The sequence below is a fragment of the Syngnathoides biaculeatus genome, chromosome 8 (genome assembly GCF_019802595.1).
Source record: "Syngnathoides biaculeatus isolate LvHL_M chromosome 8, ASM1980259v1, whole genome shotgun sequence".
Classification (NCBI taxonomy): Eukaryota; Metazoa; Chordata; class Actinopteri; order Syngnathiformes; family Syngnathidae; genus Syngnathoides; species Syngnathoides biaculeatus.
Genome location: NC_084647.1, coordinates 30553865 through 30579609, shown reverse-complemented (window position 1 = coordinate 30579609; position 25745 = coordinate 30553865). Strand labels below are relative to the sequence as shown.

Sequence of the window (25745 nt, the reverse complement as noted above, 5' to 3'; positions counted from 1 at the left end):
CCCTGTAATGCGAACATTTCCCCAAAAAATGGCACACTGAACATTGTTGGAGTGTACTCTACTCTTTATTTCACTTTCATATTCCGATTGTTAGTAAAAATAATCGGAATAAAGAAAAGTGGACAATGAGTGCCAAGTACAGTGGTACCTCGGTTTTCGAACATCTTTGTTTTCGTACAAAAATTTTGAAATTTTTTTGTTTTGGTTTTCGAACGAAAATCAGTATTCGAACACCCCGACCAGCTGACCCACAACAATTTGTTATTGTACTTTCATATCACTATTTTCATGTAAAATGTGCTTTAATTTATAAAAAAATTCACGTTGGGAAATTCATTTTGTAAGTGGATGTACTGTACAGGGTTCTCTCGGTACTTTGCGCTTCACTTTTTCAGTAGTAGCTTCAGTAGTTTGCACACCCCTACAAAAAAAACCTTGGGAAAATACAGCTATATTTGCATATTGCAGGAAGATGGATTGATACAAGATGCATGATTGGTCCCCAGCGCGACATCGACCAATGAGAACATATGTGGATTTATCACATGAGCTGATGAGTAGCCAGTCATCGAAGCCCCACCCAGCAACTCTCCCTCACTCCTCTCCCTTGTCCTTCCTATCTGCCGTTTTCTATGCTGTTGACTGTCTGTGTGATAACCTCTCATGTTCACAATACCGCCAAAGCACTGTGCTGATACCAAAACTTCCTCCGAAGCACCCAGTAAGAACAGGAAGATGACGATAATCAGTGAAAAAGTTAAACTTTTGGATGTGATCAAAGACGGCAGAAGTTACGTTTTTAATGGCGCGGCATTATGGCATGAATGTATCCTTGGTCCGGTACATAAAATCCATAATATTGTTTCAATCACTTATAAGGAAGCAAAACATGCGGTGACTGTGAAATAAGGGGATTGCGTTGTGGATAGATTACAGAAAAATGGCCCAGTGACGATGATGAAGATGCCAAACAAAGTGCTGCCAAACCTCAGCTTTCGAGAATGGTTTTACCCCCAGAATGAATTTTCAGCAAGAAAAGCTTGGTTTGAAAAATTTCAAATGCGTTATAGCCTCAGAAGCGTGCTTCTGTGTGGTGAGGCTTCCTCTGCCGCGAACAATGCTGCTCATCATTATGTGACGACGGGGGGAGCGGGGTCCCAAACAGTTTTAAGGTCAATGTTATGTTGCCTCCTATATTTAAAATGCAGAATTAGCTTTTTGTGCACTGTATTGTCTGTGCGTTCATCCTGGATCAGGCTGTGCCAAGGTGGAATTTTATAATTGCACACCATCTCATCCTGCACTTTTTACTTTGGCTTTGGACCAGACCTTTCTCACTCGGAAAAGAGAAAGTCTCGTCCAGTATAATCAGTTTGTCTTCAATTATTCACAACTCCGACAGTCATTGCATAATAAAACAACAGCATCTCTCTTTTTAACTTTCTCCATTAATATCGAAATCAAACATAAGCAGCATGTCTACCTCGTCTTTGCTCTACGTTGCCTAGACTGTGTTGCTAACTAAAGCAGTGCTGGTGGACACTCTCATTACAAAACACATTAATGGGCTGCGTTAGTACTATAACATTTGTAATTATGAGTCTACGTCTTCAAGAGCAGGGGGCTGTGCTGCCGAAAAGAAATGAGTGGCTTCTTCTTTTTTACAATATATATGTGAATTGCCCCGTCCGATGTAACAACCAGTCATCCCTCAATCATTGAATCATATTGCAAAATGACAAACCGAAGAGCTGAATGTTATACTTTCAATTTGCGTTGGATTTTTTTTTGTGCGCAACGCAGAATATCTGCAGAGACCGCATCAGCAGTGCAAAATTGCAAACGCGCGCAATTTCGAGGGAACATTGGCAGACTTTTTTTTTTTTGGCATGGCGTCTTGCGATCGACCAAGGCTGTCTCGCAATTGATCGCGATTGACGCATTGAGCACCCCTGATCTAAAAGCTTCAACAACAAATTTGATTGGCCATCTGAAGAATGTTCACAAGGAGGAGCATGCCACATTCAACCAATGCAGCGAGGGGAAAAAACAAAAAAAGACGCAAACTCTGGACAGCACCTGTCCGTATACCCTGGACAGTGACAAAATTAGAGTGAGCATGTCATTAACACTATTAAAAGTAATTTAATTTCAGTAAAGTAATTGAATTAAAGTAAGTTAGTGCCAATTATTTTTGTTGTAAAATATTGATTTGACCCAAACTTGTGTTACTGGCCAATCCTTGATTGTCCTACAGGACATTGTTTTAACTTTTGCCTAAAATGCTAGAAAATGACGTTGCGCTGGTATGAGCTCCCTCAAGTCCGTCACCCAAGTGAGGGAAAGAGGCACAGAAAATGGAAGGATGGTTGGATACAGTGCAAAGTACACAAATATATACAATAAGTCACACAAAACACAAGTATATACAATAAATGAACAAGTCATGGGCACATTGCTCCATCTTGTGATGGGACATCATTTTACATTTAATTGCTGAACAGTGATCGTCCAAAAAAATCATAAATGTGTAAAGCCAAGTAATGAGTTAAAAATTACATTACGTCATAGCACATGAATAGCAGAAGTTCCACAAAAGTCATTTTAGTGGATGTTCTCTCAAGCTGAAGAAGTTGCATGAACATATAGAAAAATGGAATCGGCTAATTGTCAAGACATTATAAAAACTTTTCTTTTTGAATGAAAAAAAAATGTAGAAACCTGCACAACAAAAGATATGATATTATGCATGCAAATCTCTAGTGGAACTGTGGCTCAGTTGTGGGTGACACTTTAAACTCATGTTATTGTATTTTCCAACTGATAACATCTCTAATCATCTGCAAGGTTCTGTTGCACAATTTATTGAGCTAAGTCATCTCAATAAAATAGAATATCTACTAATTTATTGAAATGTAGCTGTAACAATAAAACTCCCTACCTCAAAGACTGTCTGCAGCCAGGATGGTATTGCAGATAAGAATCAGTTCTAATTGCCAAAAAGGGAAAAGGTTTAGGTTTTATCCATCCATTTTCTTAGCCGTTTATCCTCATAAGGGTCACGGGAGTGCTGGAGGCTATCCCAGCTCTCATCGGGTAGGAGGCAGGGTGTACCCTGAGCTGGTTGCCAGCAATCGTAGGCCACATGGAGAGTCGCACTCACAATCACACCTCGTGGCAATTTAGAGTCTCCAATGAATGCATATTTTTAGGATGTGGGAGGAAACCAGAGTGCCCGGAGAAAACCCATGCAAGTACAGGGATTTGAACCCTGGTCCTAAGTTCTGTGAGGCCAATGCTCTGTAGCTGCGCCACCGTTCCTGAAATACCATCATTTTTAGGTCAATAATGAGCCACATCAGCCTCGTTTGCTGAAGTTACCCTGCACTAATAGTGAGATGGAAACACAAACCAGATGGGCCACAGGAACCTTTTACTACCATTCACTCAAAATGGGCTGCTGAGTGGAACAGTGGGCTGGTTGGTGTAAAAGCAACAAATGAAAATGAATACAAGTAGTCTGTAAACAATGTTTAGATGTCCTTTTGAAATGTGAATCAAATTTCAATACAAGTGATTCTGACTTTTATATCTATTTTTAAGTTACCAAAAGATTAAACTATGAAATAGATTATGTGTGCTTTGTACAAACACACGTTATGTGAATTAAAAAACAAAACAAAACATTCAGTTCTTCAAACATCTATATTCAAAAGAACAGTGCATGCACAATGTCACTCAGTACTGTACTCGGGCAATACTGATATGTATAGTAATATGCATCACTGGTCAATATATTAAAAACTAAATCAGGCACCAGAAGTGTGATAAATAGAAAACGTATGACATGAACGTAAATATCGTCTGTGCTTTGGAAATGGTGGCCCACACTACATTAACCTTGGACAAGGTTACAGGCAAGGTTGGCTGGCAGTTGTACAAGCTTCAAGCAATGCTCCTTTACATGTAATATCACTGCTTCTTGATTAAATCTTGCCCAGACCTATTGCCACTTTGGTCTTAACCTGACAATTCAACAATAAGTATAACAGGTAAAAACAATTGTTGCTACAGACTTGTTCATAGTTATAATTGTCGAATGTGTTATTCTATTTAAATGGTCAAATTTTACTCATGAAGGAGACCCATAAGCCTAACATTACGATTCCCATATGATGCAAGAATGACACTGCTGGACCTTCATACACAAACTTATACTAGCCTCTAATGTAACTGTATCTACTACCATACATTACAATCAATATAAACCCAATAAGGCGTTTTATTTGACAAATAGTGTAGTTCTGATAGCTGAAGAGTGTTAGCTATCCGACACGTTAGCTTCAACGCTGACAGTGTGAAACGGAAGTAGCATCTCGGACGTCTATCCCTTTGAAAGGATACATGAAATGATACGCATGAATTAAGTCGTCCATTTCTACTCGAGATTCAAGCTTCTGATATGTCACTACTTAAGCTAACTTTTAAAACAAAATTGATTTATTTTTTCAATTAAGCCGTACGGTGACTACAAAGATTACGTACTAAAGGACATTATATATCCGAACATCATAATATTGCGCGAGACGCGTAATGTCCACAACTTTATATAGTATTGGATTTATTTTCTGGGACCATAGTGGATTACGATACTTGGAAATAGGTAAATTGCGTTAATGTGTGCTGACCGGATAATACATTAATAAATAAATAACCTATCTTTGATAAATGTTACCTAAGCGGCACTGCTGGTAAAGAAATGCAGCTCGAGAGGTAGCCGTGCTGGCCACACATTAGGTTAACATGCTATCTCTTCCATTAAATGAGATCAAACAACCAAAGAGGTCGAATTACACTAACGTAGCCTCAATGTCAGTCCATAGGATGAATCTATAAAAGTACTTTTATTTTAAACCAACAACCGTGCATTACATTATAAGAGCCCCTCAGTCTCAGGACAACAGTTTGTTTTCCTCGCCCATTAAACGGGAATTATTAACGTAATCCGAACCCTATAAAACACTACAATGATGACCTAAGTAAATGTAAGCGCTCATCTGAACCGAGCGGGCCTCAGACCTTGACGTTAGCTTGCTATCCGGCCTGCCCTAAATTAAAGCAGTTTGTATAACTGGCGTTGGCAATGTTCTGATCGTTGCTCGTGATATAAAGTGCTGTTATTGTCGTGTGAACTGAAAAGAGAGGCTGACTTTGGCCAAGTTATGCAAAGCACAAGCGGGATAGTGGTTAATTTTATTTTGTAAGTTTTTAAATGGGTCGAAGCATGGAGCTAGTCGCTCAACGACAGGGGCTCACCATCGTCACTGGCTTTGAAGGAAATGTAGGAATGCAGAATAGGAACACTAAGTTTATAAATACATTAAATAAAATAGTGTGTAGCATAGCAACGTCAGAGCTATATTGACACCATGAGGAGTGAACATGCATTTAAACTATAAGCTAACAAGCTGAGTTACACTAAATGCGAGTTGTCGATTTTACTTACAGAAAGTTACGGTCCTTTAATTATCGCCACGATGATGACAACACGGCAGTAAGGTTGGTTTTTGAAAAAGTGTCCAAGTACAAAGTCAATCTCACCCCCACGTGTTGTCCAAGGAGTATTTGTCTTAAAAAAAAAAAAAAAAAAAATCACAAACTGAACAGCTTCCCAAATCTCGCGATGCCCATTTTTACGAGTCACTTGTGGTGCGTTGTCGTATCGCGGTAATTGAGGTTTCAGTATTGGCAAGGCGCAAACTATGCTTACATCGCCAGTTTACAGTGGAGTCCAATTATACTTTTACAAACCGCGATACCGGACATGACATTTCCAACATATTGATTGGCTCTTTCAACTTCGGATTTTTAAGTCGCTCTTTTCTGAGAGTAAAAAAATGTTGTGTGTTTTTTTTCCAAGTAAAAGTTCATGTTTTGGGAGTTGGCGGCATGACGAACGATTGGTTGGACTTCTGCCTCAGAGTTCCGACACCTTAGGTTGAAATAAGGCCTTGCCTGTGTGGAGTTTGTATTTCCTCAGCATGGGTTTACTCTGGGGCTTCCTCCCACAACCACGAAATATAAAAGTACAGTATAGTACAAAGTTACTGAAGTTTATTTGGTGTTGAGGCTGTAAGAAAAGTGCAAAACAATAATTTTGTACAGTACGGTGAAGTACATGCATTTGGACAAAAAAAGTGCTTTCAAACGAACGAGATCAGTTCCTTCGCTGGCGACATAACGCGAATTTCCGCGTAAGTCGGATTTCACCGTTAAAGTCAAAATTCATGTCAAAATTCATGTCAAAATACTGAGGATGAAAAAAATACAGTATATTAAAATCTACAAAACAACGGCGGCATGGTAGCGCAGCTGGAAGCGTTGGTCACACATTTCTGAGGACTCGGGTTCAATTCTAGCCCTCCGTTTGTGGAGTTTGCATGTTCTCCCCATACCTGGGTGGGTTTTCTCCAGGCACTCCGGTTTCCTCCCACATCCCAAAAACATGCAACAAAAATTGGACACTCTAAATTGCCCCAGGGTGTGATTGTGAGTGCGGATGTTCATCTCTATGTGCCCTGTGATTGGCTGGCAACCAGTTCAGAGTGAACCCTGCCTCCTGCCTGTTGACAGCTGGGGTAGGCTCCAGCTCTCAAAGACAAAGAAGAGGACGAAAGCGGATCCTTTGGTAGAAGAAGAAGAGGAATGCACAGAGCCTAGAACTGAGTGGAGGGACTTTGAATGTTGGGGCTATAACAGGAAAAGCTCAGGAGTTGGTTAACATGATGATTAGGAGAAAGGTTGATATATTGTGCACCCAAGAGAGAAGGTGGAAAGGTAGTAAGGCTAGAAGTTTAGAAGCAGGGTTTAAATTATTTTACCATGGGGTAGATGGGAAGAGAAATGGAGTTGGCATTATTTTCAAGGAAGAGCTGGCTAAGAATATCTTTGAGGTGAAAAAGAGGATCAGATCGAGTGATGAGGCTGAAATTTGAAATTGAGGGTATTATACAGCCCCTCAGGTAGGATGTGACCTGGAGTTGAAAGACAAATTGTGGAAGGAACTAGATAAAGTAGTTCTGAGCATCCAAGATTTGATGGGTAAGTACGACATCCAGTAAAGGAACTTTGAGGGACAGATGGTGGTGGACTTTGCAAAAAGGATAGAAATGGCAGTAGTGAACACTTTTTTCTAGAAGAGGCAGGAACATAGAGTGACCTACAATTTTGTGCAGATGATGTTATCTGAAGGAGGTTACTGACTCTAAGGTACTGGTAGGGGAGAGTGTAGCTCGACAGCATAGGATGGTGGTGTGTAGGATGACTTTGGTGGTGGGTAAGAAGATTAAGAAGGCAAAGGTAGAGCAGAGAACCATGTGGTGGAAGCTGAGAAAGGAAGAATGTTGTGCAGCCTTTCTGAAAGAAGTGAGACAGGCTCCCGATGGACAGGAAGAGGTCCCCGATGACTGGACTACTCCAGCCAAGGTGATCAGACACACAGGCAGGAGAGTACTTGGGGTGTCTACTGGTAAAAAAAAAAAAAAAAGGTGTCATACAACGAAAAAGATGAGCAAAGAAGAAGTGGGACACTGAGATGACCGAGGAGAGGCAAAAGAAATACATTGAAATGCAACGTTTGGGAAAGGTAGAGGTGGCGAAGCCTAAACAAGAGGCATGTGATGACATACACTCGGTGGGACAAGAAATAAGGAGAATGCATCTCTTCAGGTTGGGCAGACAGATGGATAGAAATGGGAAGGATGTGTATCAGTTAAGAGTGATTCAAGATATCGATGGAAATGTGTTGACTGGTGCCAGTAGTGTGCTAAATAGAGGGAAAGAATACTTTGGTAAGTCGATGAATGAAGAAAATGAGGGAGAAGGTAGAGTAGAAGAGGCAAGTTTGAAGGACCAGGAAGTGGTAATGATTAATTAGGGGGAAGTTAGAAAGGCACTCAAGAGGATGAAAAATGGAAAGTAATTTGGTCATGATGCCATACCTGTGAAGGTATGGAAGCAACTTGGGGAGGTGGCTGTGAAGTTTTTGACCAACTTATTCAATAGAATACTAGCGGGTGAGAACATCCCTGAAGAATGGAGGAAAAGTGTGGTAGTTCCCATTTTTAAGAACAAAGGGGACTTGCAAAGCTGTGGAAATTATAGAGGAATAAAGTTGATGACCCCTCCTCGAGCCGTCACCTTATTGTGGTGGAGGGGTTTGTGTGTCTCGATGACCCTAGGAGCTAAGTTGTCTGGGTCTTCATGTCCCTGGTAGCGTCACCCATGGCAAACAGGTCCTAGGTGAGGGACCAGACAAAGTACAACTCCAAAACCCCTGTGATGACTAAAAAATTGGATTTTGGTTTCCCTTGCCCGGACGCGGGTCACTGGGGCCCTCCTCCAAGCCAGGCCTGGAGGTGGGGCTTGAAGGCGAGTGCCTGGTGGCCGGGCCTGCACCCATGGGGCTCGGCTGGGCACAGCCCAAAAGAGTAACATGGGTCCCCCTTCCCGTGACAGGGCCCAGGGGTCGGGTGCAATGTGAGCTGGCCGGTGGCCAAAGGTGGGGACCTTGGTGATCCGATCCCCGGCTACAGAAACTAGCTCTAGGGACATGGAAGGTCACCTCTTTGGCAGGGAAGGAGCCCGAGTTGGTGCGTGAGGTCGAGAAGTTCCGACTAGATCTTGTCAGACTCGCTTCTACGTATCACTTGGGCTCTGGCACCACTCCTCTTGAGAGGGGTTGGACTTTCTTCCACTCTGGAGTTGCCCATGGGAAGAGACGCCGAGCAGGTGTGGGTATACTTATTGCCCCCCGGCTCGTGTCCTGCACGTTGGGGTTTACCCTGGTGGATAAGTGGGTAGCCTCCCTCTGCTTTCAAGTGGGGGGACGGGTCCTGATTGTTGTTTGTGTTTATGCACCAAACAGCAGTACAAAGTACCCACCCTTTTTGGAGTCCTTAGAGTGAGTGCTGGAGAGCGCCCCCTCTGGCAACTCCATCATTCTGCTGGGGTACTTCAGTGCCCACGTGGGCAATGACAGTGAGACCTGGAAGGGTGTGATTGGGAAGAACGCCCCCCCCCAATCAGTCTTGAGTGGTGTTCTTTTCTGGACTTCTGTGCTCATCACGAATTGTCCATGACAAACACAATGTTCAATAAGGGTGTTCACATGTCTACTTGGCACCAGGACACCCTAGGGCGCAGTTCGATGATCGGCTTTGTGGTCGTGTCATCGGACTTGTGACCGCATGTCTTAGACACTCAGGTGAAGAGAGGGGCGGAGCTGTCAAGTGATCACCACCTAGTGGTGAGTTGGCTCCGATCGTGGAGGAAGATGCCAGTACGACGTGGCAGGCCCAAACGTATTGTGCGGGTCTGCTGGGAACAGCTGGCAGATTCCCCCGTCAGAAGGAATTTCAACTCCCAACTCCGAAAGAACTTTGCTCACGTCCTAGGGGAGGCGGGGGACGTTGAATCTGAGTGGATGATGTTCCGCGCCTCCATTGCTAAGGCGGCCGACCAGAGCTGTGGCCGTAAGGTGGTCGGTGCCTGTCGTGGCGGCAACCCGTGAACACATTGGTGGACAGCAACAGTGAAGGATGTTGTCAAGCTGAACAAGGAGTCCTATCATGATATTACATGATAGTGGTATCATTTCTGGCCTGTGGGACTCCCGAGCTCCTTCCTGTTTGCTGTCGTAATGAATAGGCCGACAATGAGGTTAGACTGGAATTCCCTTGAACTATAATGTTCGCAGATGATATTGTGATCTGCAGTAAAAGCAAGGAGAAGGCGGAGGAACAATCAGAAAGATGGAGCCACGTACTGGAAAGGAGAGGAGTGAAGATTTGCCAAAGTAAAACGGAATATACAGTGAATAAAATGAGAATTTGAGCACCCTGCTATATTGGAAGTTCTCTCACTTAGAAATCATGGAGGGGTCTGAAATTTTCATCGTAGGTGCATGTCCACTGTGAGAGAGATAATCTAAAAAGAAAAATCCAGAAATCACAATGCATGATTTTTATTTGTGTGATACAGCAGCAAAAAAGTACTTGAACACGATAGAAAACCAATATCAATATTTGGTACAGTAGCCATTGTTTACAATTCCAGAGGTCAAAGGTTTCCTGTAGTTATTCACCAGGTTTGCATACACTGCCGGGGGGATTTTGGCCCACTCATCCACACAGATCTTCTGTAGATCAGACAGGTTTCTGGACTGTTGCTGAGAAACACGGAGTTTCAGCTCCCTCCAAAGATGTTCTATTAGGTTTACATCTGGAGACTGGCTAGGCCACGCCAGAACCTTGATATGGTTCTTAGGAGCCACTACTTGGTTTTCCTGGCTGTGTGCTTCGGGTCATTGTCATGATGAAAGACCCAGCCACGACCCATCTTCAATGCGTGGAATGAGGGAAAGAGGTTGTTCCCCAAAATTTCACAATACATGGTCACAGTCATCCTCTCCTTAATACACTACAGTCATCCTGTCCCATGTGGAGAAAAACACCCCCAAAGCATGACGCTACCACCCCCATGCTTCACAGTAGGGAAGGTGTTCTTGGGATGGAACTCATCATTCATCTTCCTCCAAACATGGTTAGTGGAATTATGACCAAAAAGTTTTATTTTGGACTCATCTGACCACAAAACTTTCTCCCATGACTCCTCTATATAATTGAAGTGGTCATTGGCCAATTTAAGATGGGCTTTGACAGGTGGTGGTTTAAGCAGGGGAACCTTCCGTGCCATGCATGATTTTAAACCATGATGTCATAGTGTATTACCAACAGTCACCTTGCAAACGGTGGTCACAGCTCTTTTCATGTCATTGACCAATTCCTGTCGTGTAGTCCTAGGCTGATTCCTCACCTTTCTAAGGATCATTGAGACCCCACAAGTTGATAGCTTGCATGGGGCTCCACTACGATTGAGAGTGACCATCATGTTTAGCTTCTTCCATTTTCTAATGATTGCTCCAACAGTGGATCTTTTTTCCCCAAGCTGCTTGGGAATTTCTCCGTAGACCTTTCCAGCCGTGTGGAGTTGTACAATTTTGTCTCTGGTGTCTTTGGACAGCTCTTTGGCCTTGGCCATGTTACAAGTTTGAGTCTTACTGATTGTATGGGGTGGACAGGTGTCTTTATGCAGCTAATAACCTCAGACAGGTTCATCTGATTCTGGATAATACATGGAGTGGAGGTGGACTTTTAAAGGCAGACTAACAGGTCTTTGAGGGTAAGAATTCTAGCTGATAGACACGTGTTCAAAAAATTATTTGCAGCTGTATCACATAAATAAATCATTAAAAAAATCATACATTGTGATTTCTGGATTTTTTAAATAGATTATCCCTCTCACAGTGGACATGCACCTACGATGAAAATTTCAGACCTCTCCATTATTTCTAAGTGGGAGTACTTGCAATATTGCAGGGTGCTCAAATCCTCATTTTCTTCATTGTATGACTGCATACCAGCCCATCCCAGCAACTCCATTTCTAGGTTTGCTGATGATACCACCGTGATCGGGCTCCTCTCAAAAGGAGAAGTGTCTGCCTACAGAGACAAGATTAGAAAATTGTCAAAGTGGTGTTCTGCAAACAACCTCACACGAAACACCTCAAAGACAAAGGGAATGATCTTGGACTTCCGGAAGTGCGACATGGACCCAGTTCCACTGCTCATCAATGGGAAGTGTGTGGAGAGGGTCCACTCCTTCAGATTTCTGAGTGTCTGCATCACAGACAAACTCAACTGGACTGTAAATACCACAGTCGTGGTGAAAAAGGCCCAGCAGTGACTCCACTTCCTGAGAGTGCTCAGGAAGAACAACTAGAAGAACAAGCTACTATTGGCTTTCTGCAGAACCACCGTGGAGAGCATCGTCACATACTGCATCACAGTGTGGTATGCTGGATGCACAGCAGCAGACAGGAATTAAATTCATATAATGACCACCAAGTAATTTCACAAACATCCATTTGAGAGGAACCAGAAACAAATTAGGAAATTGATCAGCAATGAAATGAAATGAAAACCATTTCTGTGATTGACAATTTATTTCAGCGATTATCACGTAGTGATATCTGATGGTGGTGCGGAGAAAACAGGCTTTTTGACAAATTGCCCAAGAATGTAACAGGTTATAGCGCTTTGATAACCTTATTATTGTTGTTTTCTATTCATCCCATTTTTGTTTATGAGTTAACATCTGTTGTACAGGCAATTTTACCCAAACACATGGTTAGACAAAAGAGAGCAGCTGAATGGCAACGACAAAACAATCCAACATACATCGACGCCATTGGTGTTTCCTCTGGTGTTCCAAGTAGCTATAAATTGGCTGAACAAGTGGCAGCCAAATTCAAATCCTTCCTGTGCTGGTGGTGTACAATCAACAAGAATGTAGACAAAATCAACTTCATCCATTACAATGTACATAAATTGAGCAATTGGACACAGAGCGGGTTTGAAGCTGTGCATGAACAGCTATGGGCTATCACTTGTGGTATTCCAAAACAGGATATCCGTTGACATGTTGTTGGGTGAGAGAGGAAGAGTCTGTGCTTTATTCGGAGAACAATGTTGTACATTCATTCCCAACAACACAGCTGTGGATGGCAAGTCTCACAAAGGCCAGAGAGTAGGGGTGCTGAATGCATCGATCGCAGGGAAGTTTCGGTCGATCATGACAGGGTGCCAGGAAAAAAGAGGCGTCAGCCTATTATTTGACTTTTTTCTCCTGACCTCTAGTTCACCGCGCATGTGTTTTCCCCTGACCTTTAGTTCACTACGCATGTGCAAACAATGGAACTTAGAACAGTAAAACAAGCTAGTCAGTGAGTTACCCCCTCTCAACCCCCACCTTTTTCTAAAAATAAAGAAAGCTTATTAAAACATGAGTATGGATGCTGGAGCAAAGATGAAAGCAAAAAAAAACTTTCACTTGGAATGGGAGTTGGACTTTTTTCACACCTTCATTTTCAAAGTGCATTTGCCTCATCTGCCACTGTTTTATTCAAATGCCAAAGAAGGGAAATGTGGCGCGCCATTTTCGAACTGTTTATGGCAAATACGACACCGACTTTCCACAGAAATGCGAGCTGAGAATAAGGAAAGTGAATGAACTTAAATCCCAGTTGGCTGGACAGCAGTCACTTTTCTCACAGAAGAGTTTAACAGACTTCCAGACTGAAGCATTGTTAAGACTTAGTCACGTCATCATTAATAACAAAATGTCCTTCCAAGACGGAGAGATGGAGAAACAGGCATTTATTGAAGCAGCTGACTCATTGTTAGACCATTGTTAGACAATGGTGATAATTATAACTACAGAGGCACAGGAAGGAATTTGGCTCGTAGAAATAGAGGTTGAGGTGTAACTAGAGGACGGTCTGCTGCTAATTATGAACCTGTGTTGGAATTGTGGAGAAAAAGTCCATATTGCGCAATTTCCCCAAGCTTGTGAGCCGTACTACCGGGCCTGGAGATGGTCCCGCATGACTAGAACAGCCATCTTCCTCGCAGGACAATGGTACACATGTTGCGTTGGAAGATAATGTTATTTTGAATTTCCAGGAAATTTCTGTAAAGGGCAAAGTTAAACCAGAATTGAACCTTGTTGTAAATGGCAAAACTATGATGTTTCTTTGTGATACAGGGGCATGTAGAACTGTTTGTACAGAATACGTTCCTGGCTCAGTTATTTCAAAAGTGTTTGTGTGGACGGCCCAAAGAGACTTTTCTACAGTGCCTGTGACAAATCCAGTCTGGGTGAGAGACCCAAAGGGTGAGTCTTGCAAATTGTCATTGTTGCTGTCACCCGATTGTCTTGTTAACCTGTTGGGAAGAGATATTTGGTGAAATTGGGATTGGCATTAATTCCAACAATGGAAGGAAATATTGCAGTGAGGAGATGCTGTGAAATTTTGCAAAACAGAATAAATGTTTTGCAAGTATATAATTTAAATTGTGGTCGCAAGGACCCTCAGATGTCGGGCTCATAAAGGAAGCCTTACCAGTTCAAATTGGACCTAAAACTGAATATAGTCCATGTATTCGACAGTACCCTTTAAAGCCAGATGCTCTTGGAAGCTTTAAACCAGTAATTAATGATCTGATAAAAGCTGGAGTCATAGTGGAATGTTATGATTCCTGATGTAATACTCCTATTTATCCTGTCAAGAAAGCTCCTCCTTCTGTTGGATGGAGGATGGTCCAGGATTTGCAAATATTAAATGCTGCAGTCATACAATGTGCACCATGTGTACCTGATCCACACACACTATTGAATAGTTTAAACCCAGAAGTTGTCATTTTCACTGTGGTTGACATCAGAAATGCCTTTTTCTCTGTCCCTATAGCGGAGGACAGTCAATTTTGGTTTGCTTTTGGACACAAAAAGTATACTTTTACAAGACTGCCTCACGGTTAATGTGAAAGCCCTACAATCTATTCACAAGCCATGACAGCTAGCATGTCCAGCTTCATTCCTCCAGGAGGAAGGTAAATTTTAGTGTACGTGGACGATGTGCTTGTAGCCTCACCTGACTTGGAAACTTGCAAAACAGACAGTATTGCATTGCTCCACCATTTAGCTGAAGAAGGCCACAAGGTCAGCAGAGCCAAAATGCAGTTGTGTAAGGAACATGTGAAATTCTTAGAACCTAATTTAAGCAAGGGGGTAGAGCCATTTTAGACGACGGGAAGACAGCAATTTTGCAAGCTCCAAAACCTCTAACCAAGCGACAGATTATGTCCTTTTTAGGTCTCACAAATTATTGTAGAGCTTGGGTTCCAAATTATGCCGAGATTGTCGGTCCCCTTTCACTAATTATGTAGAAAACTGACTTGAAAATGTCTTCACCTTTGCAGTGGACACTGGAGGCTGAAAAAGCCTTTCATGAGATTAAACAAGTTTTGGTACCCAGTGCAGCTCTGACGCTACCTGATTATTCTAAGCCTTTTGTCCAGATGGTCGCTTGCAAAGATGACATCTCTACTTGCTAAGAAATTTGGTGAGAAGATGAGACCTGATGCTTACTTTTCTTCCAAATTAGATAGTATAACGTGTGCACTTCCTCATTGTGTCAAGGCGGTTGTTGCAGCTTCTACTGCGGTGGAGAGTAGCTCCTCAATTGTAGTTTTCCACCCTCTGACTTTGAAAGTTGCGCATGCTGTTGCATCACTGTTGTTGTAAACTAACATGACCTTTTTGTCACCTGCCAGGCATTTGTCTTGCATGTCCATCTTGGTGTTGCAACACCACCTGACCCTGGAGAGGTGCACGGTGGTGAACCCAGCCACATTTATGTCATTGCCTTCCGATGGGGATCAGCATGATTGCCAGGAATTAGTAGAGAGGACAACCAAATGTAGACCGGATTTGAAAGATCAGCCACTACAGAAAGGACTTTTTGCTCCTCTCAAAAGAATTTAGGACAGACTCAGACAGGCGATGCCGTGGTCACACAAGACGCTGTACTAAAAGTTGAACCACTAACTTCCCGTTTTTCAGCGCAAGCGTCTGCAGTAGTAGCGTTAATAGTGATGTGTACACTCACCGCTGAGAAGGCTGTCACTATTTTTATGGATAGTCAATACGCTTTTTCTACATGTCACATTTTTGCCCAGTATTGGAAAAATGGGGGGATGGTCTACTCGCAAGCCTGTTACACATGCCGAATTATTAACAGATTTGTTGAATGCTGTCCAATACCCAGCCAGATTGCTATTTGCAGCACACACTAATGGGACTGATTACATAAGCAGAGGAAATGCTTTTGCAGATAAGACAGCTAAGGAAGTGGCTGCCAGATCACTTGTGGGACTTTCTGAAAGCATGCCACAGGATAGTATCCTGTCGGATGGCATTCTGAAAGACATGCAACAGCAAAGCCCTCATACTGAACAAAACATGTGGATGGGCAAAGGTGCTACATTGGAAAATGACCTTTATGTCAGCACAGATGGTATGCCTGTGTTACCAAAACATTTGTTCAGATGGACAGCAATATTGAATCATGGGATGACTCATGTCTCAACAGGGGGCATGGTAAATGCAATTAAAAGACATTACACTGCCTAGGGTTTCACTCTATTTTCAAACACAATTTGCAAGGTTTGTATAATCTGTGCTCGACATAATCCACGAGGGAATTTGCGCCCAAGGCGGGGCCAGTTCTCTCAGCCTATATATCCCTTTCAAATGATACATATGGATTTCATTGAATTAAATAAAAGTGAAGGGAAAAGTATTGCTTAGTCATCATTGGTGGTTTTTCAAAATGGGTCGAAATCTTTCCAACAGGGAAGCGGGAAGCATTATCAGTGGCTAAAGCTTTGTGTAAGGACATAATACCACGTTATGGCATTCCGGAAACAATTTACAGTGACAATGGAACACATTTTGTGAATGATATTATCAGTAAGATAGGACAAATGTTTCATATTGATTTGAAACACCACTGTGCATATCATCCCCAATCGGCAGGGTTGGTACAACTAATGAATGGTACAGTAAAGAACAGACTAAGGAAATGTATGGATGAAACAAAAAGACCATGGACCCAATGCATTGAATTGGTTAAGTTACATATCAACGTTCCAAATACAATCGGTCTCTCTCCTTTTGAAACAATGTTTGGGAGGCCATAAAAACTACCGTTATTTACTACACAATGGGAATTAGATGATGAAGCAAATCTTACTGATTATATGCTGAAAACACTAGATAAATGAGAAGAACTCAAAATATCAGAAAGCGATTCTTCTTTTTCTCAACAGGAAACGCTGGCTGTCCCTAGAGACTGGGTTGTGGTCTGAAGCATGAAAAGAAAGCACTGGCATTCTCCGAAGTGGGAAGGTCCATATCAAGTACCCCTGACCACCCCCACTGCTGTCAAAATTGCTGAAAGGAAAACTTGGATACATTTGACACATTGTAAGAAGGTCATCTCTGTTGAGTCATCCAAGGGAGAAGGTGATTCCAAGTCCGGGATAGGACGTGTGGAGCTTTATAGTATCTAAAAACGTCCGAATACTCGTGAGTATTCAAAGGACACGCAATCCATTTAGGGGTTTCTCAGCTCATAAGTCTTGAACAAATGGAAGATTTCCTTTGTGGGTTTAACAAGTGTTGGCATGTTACCTTGCGATACTGACAGGCACTTTTGTGGGCATGTATGCTGTTATCATCTGGAGAGTGCACGCCTATAGTCGCCTTAAGTGCCTGAATACAACATAAGTACAAGACAATGATCTATTTAATAATGTCACACAGCTCAACTATTCTGAAATGTTCAACAATGATTTTTTTTTAAAAAGGCTCATGTTCGAGTTAAATGTTTTTATTTTTACTTCCCCCCAGAAGGGGAGCCTCTTTCACCATTTAATAATGACCCAAAGAAGATTTCATTCCAGTTGCAAACTGCTAACAACTTCTCTTCTTGTGTTACTAATAAAGAAAGGTCCCTAGTCAGAACTGTAATATGCCTTCCTAGGAACGACACCACAATGCTCTTTTTGCCATGGACTGAAATCATACTGTTAAGACATAACACAGGGACATGTCACAGGTTTAATGCCCAAAGTTACAATACTTATGTGTGGTATTTAATGGCTAAGGAATACCACTGGAGTTGTTTGGTGGCCGAGGTGTCGCGAGATTGGGGGATTAGATTGGTTATCAATGCTACTAAGTGGGAATGTGATGGGAATCCTTGCACTTTGCTGTTGTGGCCCTATGCCTACAGGCCTGACCCTAATCCGTACCTTCACATCCATGTTTATGTGTCATCTGTTCTGACCGAGCCTGAAGAAGCTGCTGTTGTGCCCGCTGTTCAGTTGTTGAAAAAGGGAAGTGTTCCCAAGAACCACACTTCTACTATCAGAAATAAATTAAAAAGAAAAGAAACAACGGACGACAAATTTTTGGCAGTCATTGGTGTCTCTTAGATTGGTAATAATTGGCCTTTGTTAATAGAGGCAGCTGCTAGAGCTGCCAATTACTGCTGTGTATCATGTTTCGGGCCAAGACCCTTATTGAGGGTTATTCCAGCACACATTTCCTTCAAGTGTTTCACGGAAGTGATGACGGAAGGGGTGTTAATGTCTGCCTGTGCTGTTTGGAATAATGTTTATCCATTGACCAAAGCAACCAAAGACAAACCTATTTTCTCTACAGAGATGGCTAAAGATGACTTTTTCTCCATCCGTGTCACGGGAAATGGAAACAAAGTAGAGACGTTCAGCCCTTTACGCTGTAAATCCACTATGGCTCAGACGCGTCGTCTTCCTCCACGTAGCGACGTGTGGTGGTGGTAACTCAATATAAGACTAAACTCTACTGGCATTTGTGCACTTGTGTCACTCATTCTGTTTTTCTATTTACATCCACAGAAAAGGACATAGGTTTGGTGGTATCAAGTTTCCCCATGCCTTTCCCCCCTCTAAAAAGTAGGAGAGCTCGAGCCCTCTGGAATGATGTAGACCTGACTTACATTGATGGCATTAGAGTTCCTCGTGGGGTACCAAATGTGTACAAGATGGTTGACCAAATTGCTGCAGGGTGGGAGTCCATCTTTGTGTGGCTTACGCCTAATAAAAATGTAGATAGGATCAACTACATTCACTACAATGTTCAAAAGCTGGGCAATTATACTGAATCTGGCTTTATTGCCATTAAGGAACAATTGAGTGCAACATCACACATAGCTTTTCAGAACCGCATTGCAGTCGATATGCTCCTGGTTGAAAAGGGTGGTGTTTGTGCTGTTTGGCGACCTGTGTTGTACATTTATTTCAAACAATACAGCTGAGGACGGTTCGCTGTCGAGAGCCATTGATGGCCTGTCCACCCTCAACCTCAAGATGAATGAATACTCCGGGGTTGACACCTCCTGTTGGTCTGAGTGGTGGGATAAAATGTTTGGTAAATATAAATCATTGGTGTTTGCTGTCCTGGTTTCAGTGGCCATATTTCTGGCCATTTTGACATTGTGCGGGTGTTATTGTCTTCCCTGCATTCACGCATTGTTCAACTGGCTTGTCTCATTTGCTATCACTCCTATGACTTCTAAATTGGATGATGTTTACCTGTTACTTGTCAGACAAAATCCTGTTGTTGACATAGATGACACAAATGCTGATGGCAGCTTCGAGTATCCCAACTTTCCTCCTCCGGAAAGTGAATACTTAATGTGTATGAAAAGTGTTTGCCGCCCTCATACCTATTATGAGAATTGGCCATAACCTCTTTCTTTTAGTTTGCTAACAAATTTATGATTCGGAGGAATACAGCATCAGGGACGTTCTTCTTGATGATGTCTTTTATCCACAAATATAGGATAAACAGGGGAAATGTAGGAATTATTCTTAGGTTCATCATACATTTGCTCATAGATAGAATGTTTAACATGACTCTGCAATAAAGAATGCTTGCCTCCGCAAATAAGAATGCTTCGCTTTGCAAATCAGACATGCTTGAATTTGCAAGAACCTTTATTAGGTTGGCTTCCTTTCCCAATAATGATGTAACAAAACTTCCTTGAGGAGAGGAAGCTGCAGAAGACTGATCCAGACGGCTCAGGTAACCGGATTGCTGAGGACGGTTGAACAACCATTGTTGCTGAATACCTGTTGCTAATAATTGATTGTTTAACAACCTGTTTACACCATAAATATCGTAATCTTGCACTTAGATGCATACACATAGTCACACGAACATTTTGCTCTCCCCCTCCCTTTTAGATTGAAACCGTTGATCGGGACCACCTAAAACCTAATAAAATGACAGGGTTCGGAGAAGACTGCTTGAGAGCGTAGTTGGGAATTGTAAATTGCAGTTCTTCTTCGTTCTCCTCAAAGCTTTGAGCAACAAAGTTTGGTGTCCTTCTCTCCTCATTGTTTGAAGGTTAACAAATGTCACAATTGGATTAACCTGACAAAGAGTGTAGAGGCCATTTTATGACCTCAGTTTTAGTGCAGCAAGATGGAGACAAACCGAAACCACTTGCATAGGTTTCTTCGAAACTGGACAATGTAGCGTGTGCATTAGCGCACTGCGTAAGAGCAATTATTGCAGCATTAAGAAAAATGGGGCAACATTACAAGATAACATCTTTGCATGACCAAACAACAAAGTTATCCTACCAAAAATCCATACAAACGGGCTGCTAGATTGAGCCAGGGTGTCTCAACAGGAGGGATGGCATGTTTGCCATTCTTAAAAAAAACCAAAAACATTTAAAAAAAAAAAAGTTTTTGTCTGGCATGGTTGACGTGCAAGGCACAATCCACAAGTTAATTTGCAACCATGTAGAGGTCAAGATACACTCTCCCCCACCACAATTTTACAGCTGGTAACCTTCAGATTATACCGTCTGCACAAAATATAATCCACCTCCGTGCTCCTACCTCCGCTCTAGTCAGTCACTCTATTTTCCCACTCTCTTCTGGAAATAAGTGTTCACCACTGCCAATTCAATCCTTTTTCCAAAGTCCACCACCATCTCCCCCTCAAAGTTAATCTCTTCTCACTCTTTCAACTCGAGGTCACATCCTACATGTGGGGCATAGCCACTAATCACATTATACACAATACCCTCAATTTCAAATTTAAGCCTCATCACTCGATCTGATACTCTTTTCACCTCCAAGACATTCTTAGCCAGCTCTTCTTTTAAAATAATCCCTAGTCCATTTCTCTTCCCATCTACTCCATGATAAAATAATTTAAACTCTGCACTAAACTTCTAGCCTTACTTCCTTTCCACTTGCTCTCTTGGATGCACAATATATCAACCTTTCTCCTAATCATCATGTCAACTAACTCCTGAGCTTTTCCTGTCGTAGTCCCAACATTCAAAATCCCTACACACAGCTGTAGAGTTTGTGCATTCCTCTTCTTCTTCGTCACACATAGCCATTTTCCTCCTGTTTTCTGTCTTCGACCTACATTATCTGAATTTCTACCTACGCCTTGTAGATTAACATTTCCGGGTGTAGACACAACCCTCTGCATTTATCCGGCCTTGGGACCGGCTGACAGGTAGCATAATAATGTGCTGCCCAATGTGCTGCAGATAATCAAAAAGAAGCAATTAAATAAACAAAGTCAGCACAAAAGATACACAATTTACATACTCCCTAATCTATGTTAAAGTTAAGGTCAAATGAAAGCAATCACAATAAAAGCACATAAGGTACACAAATCACATACTACCTGTGTTAAAAATCTAAAGGATATGGCGTTTCAAAGGATACATAGATGGAGGTGATTCAAACCACAATGGCCCTCACTAGTAGTTCAAGGTTGAGTCGATGATTGATGTTTGGTGCTCGTTGTAAACTATACGTAGGAAGTAATGTTCGTGAGCTAGGCTAACTTTATATGTTGTTCCTGAAAAAAAATATACAGTGATAATGATGCCCAGTTTGTTCATCAAATTGTGATGTTTCATATCGTAATCTTGCACTTAGATGCATACACATAGTCACACGAACATATCGTAAAGCAGGGGCCAGGAACCCATGTATTCCGAGGCATACCTGACTCTTTTGATGGTTGCATATGGCTCGCAGGGTGCTCATAATGACATACTGCCGCAGAGACAGTTTGTCCTAGTGGACTTGTATTTTGCTGTGGCACTCGACAGTCCACAGAAGGGTCAGACGTAGATTGGGTCGGAACATCTAATTATGGAAATGCCTTTTGACAAAACAAAACAAAAAAAGATGAGGAGTACCGAAGTTTTCAACAAGAATGGACAGCCTTTGTGGAGAGAGAGAGGGTTTTGCTGTGTGTCTAAATTCATAGACGGGGTGTATGCAAAGCATTCGTATTTCCATCCATCCATCCATCCATTTTATTTCCTGCTTATCCTCACAAGGGTCACGGGGCGTGCTGGAGTCTATTCCAACTGTCAACGTGCAGGAGGCGGGGTACACCCTGAACTGGTTGCTAACCACTCGTGGGGCACATGGAGACAGACAGCAGTTGCACTCACAATCACACATAGGGTGAATTTAGAATTTAATGTTGCATGTTTTTTGGGATGTGGGAGGAAACTGGAGTGCCCGGAGGAAACCCACGCAGACACGGGGATAACATGCAAACTCCACACAGGCGGGTCCGGGATCGAACCCGGGACCTCAGAACTGTGAGGCCAATGCTTTCCAGCTGAGACACCGTGCCACCGCATTCGTATTTGATGTTGCCAATAAACGTTATGACAACTTCACATAAAGACAAGAAAATCAAACAATAAATGATATCCCTTTGTCAGCAAAAACTGTTCACCATTGTACCATCATGATGGCAAATTAAATTTAATTACGTTCATGATTAATGGATGGCAGTCTCAATACCTGCATGATACTTAATCTAACGATGTATGAAACAGACTATAAAGCCATCAGCAAAACCATGCACCACCAGAAGTCACATTAATGGTAAGAAGTACTTTTGTCATCATTGGTGAGCAACAGCGTAATGTTATTTAAAAGAATTCAGAGACTTATTGTACTCTAAAATTATTTGTCTTGCATAAATGCACAAATACACCTATATTTAGTTTTTAAAATACTGTTTAGCTCTTTTGAAATTACATTTTAAAATATTTGGCATTTATGGCTCTCTTAGTTGATAAGGTTCCCCTGGTCTAAAGAATCATTGTACTTAGCACCCTCAAACCGCTGGGTTCTAATTTAGCTGACTATATGAGGAAAATGTTTATTTAAAAAAAACTGAAAAACACGAGCACAAAGTGGTGAGGCTCTTCCGGTCTGTCAGCAGGGGCCAAATTAGTGGAGCCGGGAGACTGGATGCTAGTGAGAAGTGTGACAATGAAGCATTAGCATTCACCCAAGAGGGAAAGTCCCTTTTAGATGTTGTTGACAACTCCCAAAGCTGTAAAAATACCAGAAAGTTCAACTTGGATCCATTTGACACGTTGTAAAAAGGTCATTTCGGTTGAAAACGGGAGGTGAGCAAAAGTCTGATAACAGGGTTTAGAATCTAGGAAGACCCAAAAGTCAGTGAAGAATTTATAAGACAGTGAACTAAGTAGAGGGGATATTTCAACCAGAATGACCCCAGAGTGGTTAAAATCAGCTGTTGGGTGTGTTCTGTTATTCTGATTTTTCTGTTTCGGTGGTACCTATGGGGATCACCTGTACACATACAAAATACGACAACTGCAGTTATGCTCTACAAAAAATACCTGCAACAATCCAAGAACAGCATATTGTAGAGGTAATGAATAACACAAATCCAAATTCTACTCGTCGCAATTGAGGTTCGGTGTTTCCCACCTCCACATCAGATAAAAAGGAACCCATATTCTCCCAAAGGGGGCAGCAAGATATTTCACATGTATCTATATTACAGGTAGTGGAACATTATTCGGTAACTGTTCCAGTAGCTGTTGCCATGACATAATAGTCGTAACTGATCACTTAAAGCCTATTTCTTGAGGAGACATCTAGTGGTGGTGTGGAGATGGTAGGCTGTTTGACAAATTGCCTAGAAATGTGACTGTGCTCTTATGCCAAAAGAGAAGTACAGAGTGGCGTGGTAAAGCTGATCCAACATACATTGATGCATTGGTGTTCCTTCGGGGGTTCCAGATGAGTAAAAATTACTAAATCAAATAGCAGCAGGATTTGAGTGCTCTATCTTTTGGTGGTGTACAACCAACAACAACGAAGAAAGAACCAGCTATAATAATCCCATTCTATTTCTATTGCGGATTCAGTGCATCACGGCTTTCTGACCCCCTTATCTGCACTCTCTCACTAACAGATTGGTAACAACAGTAATCTCACCCTCTTTAAAACCCCAAGCCTGCTTTAAACCCATAATTTCAAACCCTAATCCTGATTTATCCATACTTTGAAAACTGAACTCTTTTTCCAAACCCTACTTTGAAACCCTAACCATGTTTTAAAACCCAACTAATAAATGCTGTGTGATAAAACCCTACTTTGAAACCCCTTACCCTGTGTTTTAAAATCCTCATTTGAAACCCTAACCGCATTTTAAATCCATACTTTGAAACCCGAACCATGTGTTTTAAAACCCTACTTTGAAACATAAACCCTGTTTTTAAAGCTACTTTAAAATCCTCAACATGTTTTAAATGCATACTTTGAAACCTTAACTCTGTTGTAAAACCTTACATTTAAACCCTGTATTTTCAAATCCTAACCCCATGTTTTAAAACCCTACTTTGAAACCTTAACCCTGTTTTCAACCCTCCTTTGAAACACGAACCATTTTAAATCCATCCTTTGAAACCTTAACTCTGTTGTAAAACCTTACATTGAAACCCTGTGTTTTCAAACCCTACTTTGAAACCCTAATCCTGTGTTTTAAAACCCTACTTTGAAACCTTAAACCAGTTTAAAACCTTGCTTTGGAACCTTACCCAAGTTTATAAACCTTGCTTTGAAACCTTAATTCTGTTTTAAAACCCTACTTTGAAACCCTAACCCTGGTTTAAAGCTGTAATTTGAAACATTAACTCTGTCGTAAAACTTTACATTGAAACCCTAACTGTGTTTTCAAACCCTACTTTGAAAGCCTAAAACTTCGTTGAAACCATAAGCCTGCTTTTAGCATAAACTCGAAGCCTGCTTTAAAACTTTACTTTGAAACCTTAACCCTGTTTTAAACCCTACTTTTCAACCCTAACTATCTTTAAAATCCCTACTTTGAATCCTTAACTCTGTTTAAAGCCCTACTTTGAAACCCTAACCCTGTGTTTTAAAACCCTACTTTGAAACCCTAACCCTGTTTACAAACCTTGCCTTGAAATCTTAACTGAGCTTTTAAACCTTGCTTTGAAACTTTAATTCTGTTTTAAAACCCTACTTTGAAACCCCAACTCTGTTGTAAACTCTGCCTTGAAACCCTAACTCTGTTTTCAACCTTCCTTTGAAACCCTAACCCCTTTTGAAAACCCTAACCCTGTGTTTTAAAACTCAACTTTGAAACTTTCATCTTGTTTTAAAACCTTACTTTGAAATTCAAACTGAGTTTTTAAACCTGCCTTGAAACCCTAATCATGTTTTAAAACCCTACTTTGGAACCCAAACTGTGTTTTAAAACCCTACTCTGAAAGCCTAACCGTTATTTGAAAACCTAAGACTACTTAAAAACTTTACTTTGAAACCTTAACCCTGTTTTAAACCCTACTTTTCCACCCTAACTATCTTTAAAATCCCTACTTTGAATCCTTAACACTGTTTAAAGCCCAGCTTTAAAACCCTAACCCTGTTTTCAACTCTCCTTTGAAACTCTAACCATTTATATCCATACTTTGAAACCTCAACTCTGTTGAAAAACCTTACATTGAAACCCTGTGTTTTCAAACCCTACTTTGAAACCCTAACTCTGTGTTTTAAAACCCTACTTTGAAACCCTAACCCTGTTTACAAACCTTGCCTTGAAATCTTAACTGAGTTTTCAAACCTTGCTTTGAAACCTTAATTCTGTTTTAAAACCCTACTTTGAAACCCCAACTCTGTTGTAAACTCTACCTTGAAACCCTAACTCTGTTTTCAACCTTCCTTTGAAACCCTAACCCCGTTTGAAATCCCTAACCCTGTGTTTTAAAACTCAACTTTGAAACCTTCATCTTGTTTTAAAACCTTACTTTGAAACCCAAACTGAGTTTTTAAACCTGCCTTGAAACCCTAATCATGTTTTAAAACCCTACTTTGGAACGCAAACTGTGT

General features: G+C 41.5%; 1 protein-coding gene across 2 annotated transcripts in view; it reads right to left on the bottom strand.

The window, feature by feature from the left end:
• Positions 1-5662, bottom strand: part of akap1b (A kinase (PRKA) anchor protein 1b) — a 56816-nt gene extending 51154 nt beyond the window's left edge. For both annotated transcript variants that reach the window (XM_061826778.1, XM_061826779.1), the window contains exon 1: positions 5507-5662. The gene's annotated coding sequence lies outside the window, so the exon portion shown is untranslated. The remainder of the gene's footprint in view (positions 1-5506) is intronic.
• Positions 5663-25745: the final 20083 nt, after the last annotated feature.